The following is a 5,000-nucleotide window of genomic DNA, read 5'->3' as shown; positions in this document are numbered from 1 at the left end:
ATCAGCTATCCTAGGCAACGGCATGACCTCTCTGCAATTGCAAATTGCATCTATTCATGGGTTTCACCAGGTCCCTTTCCACAGGTGTATAAAAAAGCACCATGATTATGAATGTAGACTGCATGGTGCTTGATTAATACACCTGTAGAAAGGGACCTGATGAAACCCATGAATAGTTGTATTGTAATATTATGTTAAAAATTGGTGGTAAGCATTGGTTTGATTCTATTGGCCCTTTATGTCTGCAGATTCATTCTCAGGAAGATGGTCGCCCTCAACCCAGTCGTGGCGTCTTTTATTAGAGAGTTGGTGGATTTTGAATGGCTGAATTACTGGTAATTATGCTAATTCTGCCTTATTATGAACTCTGTAACACATCCAGAGGCGGACAGAGTACACAGCTTTATTACTTGAGTAAAAGTACAGATACCCTTTGCTCAATTTTACTCAAGTACAAGTAAAAGTACAACAGTCAGATGTCTACTTAAGTAAAAGTACTGAAGTACTTGTTTTTAAAAGTACTTGAGTATCAAGAGTACAAGAGTAGCCTACATTTTCTAAATATTACATTACTACTGCTAATCAAGTCATTTTCATCTTGTTACCATGTTGTCAGGGATGGGCAGTATTTCTAATACATGTATTTAAAATACGTATTTCAAATACAAAATACTATTTTGTAATTGAAACATTTGAAGCGAAAACTATTATTACATTTAAATAGTCTGGCGAGGTGGGGCCAAAGGTTGGCACATTCCCGGGATGGACCTGCTGCGTCTTCATCCATTGTTTCGTCCATGGTTTCGTCTCTTATCTAAATCTGACCATGGAGTTGACTTTGGCGGAAAGCTGAAGGTGATTGCTGATAGGTTGTCCCAATCAGTGGCGCCTGCACAATCCAATCACGTTTGAGAGGGAAACAACAAATTGAGGGTTTTCGAGATTTTTTTTTTTTCCTTTTTTTTAGAAGAAGTAACTGGTACTCACGGTTATGGATAGAAATGTAATGGAGTAAAGAGTACAATATTTAACTAGAAAAGCATTTCCTGAAGGAAATACAGTGCATGAAAATGCAAAAATATGATGAGTTCATATGGTTAAATTATTTGCTTGGTAGATAAGGTTTACTATAGTTGGAATGACTGAACAGTTAAATAGGTTGATAATTGAAATGGTTAAATTATTTAGGCAGATAGTTGACGATAACTAACAGTTGGAATGGCTCCAATGTTTGCTAGTAGTTATGCTAACTATGTTAAAGATAATAATGGTAACCAAGTAACTATGCTAACCATATGACTTAGCTAACCTAGCTAATAATTTTTATTAGTTATGATAACTATGCTAATTAACATGCTAACATGCTAATTATGTTAACCATGTGACTTAGCTAACTTCGCTTATCATTTTTAACAGTAATGCTAACTAGCATGCTAACATGCTAGCATGCTAACATGCTAGCATGCTAACATGCTAACCATGTGACTTAGCTAACTTAGCTAATCATTTTTAGCAGTTTTGCTAAAAAATGCTAACTAGCATGCTAACATGCTAGCATGCTAACTATGCTAACCATATGACTTAGCTAACTTAGCTAATCATTTTTAGCAGTTTTGCAAAAAATGCTAACTAGCATGCTAACATGTTAGCATGCTAACTATGCTAACCATGTGACTTAGCTAACTTAGCTAATCATTTTTAGCAGTTGTGCAAAAAATGCTAACTAGCATGCTAACATGTTAGCATGCTAACTATGCTAACCATGTGACTTAGCTAACTTAGCTAATCGTTTTTAACAGTTTTGCTAAAAATGCTAACTAGCATGCTAACTAGCATGCTAACATGCTAGCATGCTAACTATGCTAACCAAGTTACTTAGCTATCTTAGCTAACTAGCTACAGTGGGTAGGAGTCATAGTTGATGACAAGTAACAGTTACAATGGCTGAACAGATAAAAGTTCAGTAGTTTAAAGGGTTAAATTGTTTAACAGTGAAATATTGTAGTGAGGACTTTTATTTTGAAACAGTTTTTGGCAGAGGAAGCAGTTGAACAGGATGTGTAGTCTTAATAGGGCCAGTTTGTATGCTTAAAGCCTGAGACTGGCAGTTGATGCAGCTGGCCCGAACACCTGCCATAGGATTCTAATTGCTTAACGGCTCTATTGTGATGTCATCAGCCCATGTTAAGTCTATGGGGAAATTTTGAACAGTTTTTAATTAATAGTTTAAAAAGTATAAAAGTTACAAAGCTGAAAAATACAAAGCACCCATGTCCTAAGTAAGACCTACGTAACATAGTTTGAATGAAGTTTCTACGTTAAGCGGTTGAAGCTGCATTAATTGCGTTAGAAGAAGAATAAGAAGCCTAGGAAGAACAGTACAGTGCATTTTCATGCACTGTAATTCTTAAATGTACTTGAGTAAAGTCATAAGTACTCCCCAAAAATGATAGTCGAGTAAAGTACAGATCCCTTAAAATTGTACTCAAGTAAATGTACTCCGTTACTGTCCGGCTCTGAACACATCACAGGCCTTAAAAGAACATTGCATTTTATTGAAAATAGATTATTTGTCATCGATCCCTTGGTTAGCTAATATAATGCATGCCCTGCCCTTCCCTGTGTGTGCAGAACTTGTTGGATTATACCATAAAGACAGTCATGTTGTTTTACAGTTAGTTTGTCTATGGTTGCCATTATATTTGTATTGATGAGGTTTTCTTAATAAAATTATAATATTTTCACATACATACTGGTTAATGTGTGTCTTTTAATATATAAAATTGTAGGAATAAATGCAGTAGCATTACTGCAAATGATAAAACAGTAGTAGTAAGTACTGTAAATAAAGATACAGTAGTATGTGTACTACTGTATGGATAACTACTGTGAATCATTATACAGTAATGCTATTGTAAATTACAGTTGCAGTAAATTACTGCCAACTGGCTGCCAGTGAGTTACTGTACTGTTTTTTTACAGTGTGTGTGTCTGTCTGTGTCTGTATCTCTGAGGCAGGGAAAGAACTAGCATCCCTGACCATTGACCTTCCAGCTCTCGTCTCCAGGGAAATTACCTATCACAGAGCAGATCCACTGTGTGTATGTGTGTGTGTGTGTGGGTGCGCGCGCATGTGTATGGGGAGTAGAGAGAGTGTCCCCCCCTTTAGAAGCCTTCATCTCTCCTGTGTGCAATTATGTGGCCTGTTCAGCCCCCCTGTGATGGCTCTCTTTCATTCCTGAGGCTTTGAATTTTCAAAGGGTCTCATAGGATGACACAGATATCTGCAAAGCCATCTCTTTTTTGCCTGGTTACATATATATTCTATATGACACACACACACACACACACACACACACACACACACACACACACACACTAACGCAAAGTTTCACACACACACACACACACACACTAACGCAAAGTTTCACACACATGCACACATGAACTGACACAGTCACACTGTCATAATTACAACCAGTCACACACACACACACACACACACTAACGCAAAGTTTCACACACATACATACCCATAGAAACTGACACAGTCACACTGTCATGATTACAACCAGTCACACACACACACACACACACACACACACACAAATGTACACACGCGTGCGCACACACACACACACACACACACACACACACACACACACACACACACACACACACACACACACACACACACACACACACACACACACACACACACAGTCTTATGTACAAAAGCCCACACACTTTCAAGTATGCTTGAGAGGACCCAGAGATTTTCAAACACACTCTTAAAAGTGGACGGGACACTCGCAAACCACAGAACAAAGGCTAGCAGCAGCCTGGCGTTCTGTGAATACTGTCAGAAGACCCCCCCAGGGATCCGACGCTGGGCATGTACAAAGCAGCAGGCATCCTTGCAGCAGTAACTCAAGGCTTACAGTGAGCCATCTTGCGACCCCACAATCACAATAGAGAAGAACATACACTTGAAGGATAGCTATGCATTTGCGTGGTCGGGGCTTAGATTGGGCAGGACTTCAGCTTTCATCAACTGTAGCCAGTCCAGCAAATCAGTAATTCTCTTGATGCCAATGCAACCGAGGCATTTTAACTAAAATACCATCTATCATCCGCGCCATTCCAGATCGCAGGCTCTGCATAACCATTACAACTAAGAACTATGCTTTTATCATTAACCACAATGTTGGGATAATTCAATTTCAGAATATATGATACTGTTGCTGGGAGGTTACAGTGTTACAGTGATTAGCCATAATAGCTTTACTCTACAGTCACATCACCAGTTAAGATAGATAGATAGATGGATAGATATACTTTATTGATCCCTAGGGGAAATTCAAGTGATCCCTAGGGGAATTTCAAGTATACAGCAGGTCTCCAGGGAGCTGGTACAGATAGGTCTTCAGATGATATGAGGGCATATCTAATATTCTCTGGCCCATCGTTAGCAGGAATTGCTTCAGCTCGGAGAGGCTCTTCAGGTGATACTTGAGAGGGCTGTTCATCGAGCCTCATCCGACACACTTGTGTTAGACACAGACTATTTCTTTAATCAAATGCTGTGATCACAACAAGCACAACAAGGACCCTCAGACTTAATAAGACCACTTAGGAATTTATTTTATTCTTTTTTTTTTCTTTTCTTTTCTTTTCATTAAAAGTTCTGATGCATTAGTCTAACTGGCGCAAGTGCATGGTGAGAAAGCATGGAACCAAAAGCCATTCTGCCATGTCTTCAGGTGATGACACATGGGGCAACGTTTATAGCACTGCTGCTGGGCAACCATGTGTTCTTCTGATTGGATGATAATGCCTATTGTACTGATTATTAAAGTTCTTTAGAAAAAAAATGTTGCTCAAAATAATAATGTGAACATACCAGAACCCCATTACTTAAGAACACTGCCCAGCAACATTGCTAAAACGTTGCCTTGTGCATCGTCAGCTTTAGAGTGTAACTCACTGCAACATGCTGA

The 5,000-nt window shown here is 38.8% G+C and overlaps 1 protein-coding gene across 1 annotated transcript in view; it reads right to left on the bottom strand.

The window, feature by feature from the left end:
- cdh13 (cadherin 13, H-cadherin (heart)) overlaps positions 1 to 5,000 on the bottom strand; it is a 500,261-nt gene that overhangs the window by 267,096 nt on the left and 228,165 nt on the right. The window lies entirely within an intron of this gene.

The sequence above is a fragment of the Alosa pseudoharengus genome, unplaced genomic scaffold (genome assembly GCF_046254945.1).
Source record: "Alosa pseudoharengus isolate Yale_2024_CS ecotype anadromous, Long Island Sound unplaced genomic scaffold, YU_APseudo_1.1 YU_APseudo_1.1_scf_10, whole genome shotgun sequence".
Lineage (NCBI taxonomy): Eukaryota > Metazoa > Chordata > Actinopteri > Clupeiformes > Clupeidae > Alosa > Alosa pseudoharengus.
The sequence above is the reverse complement of the archived record's forward strand: the minus strand, read 5'-3'. Positions and strand labels throughout refer to the sequence as shown.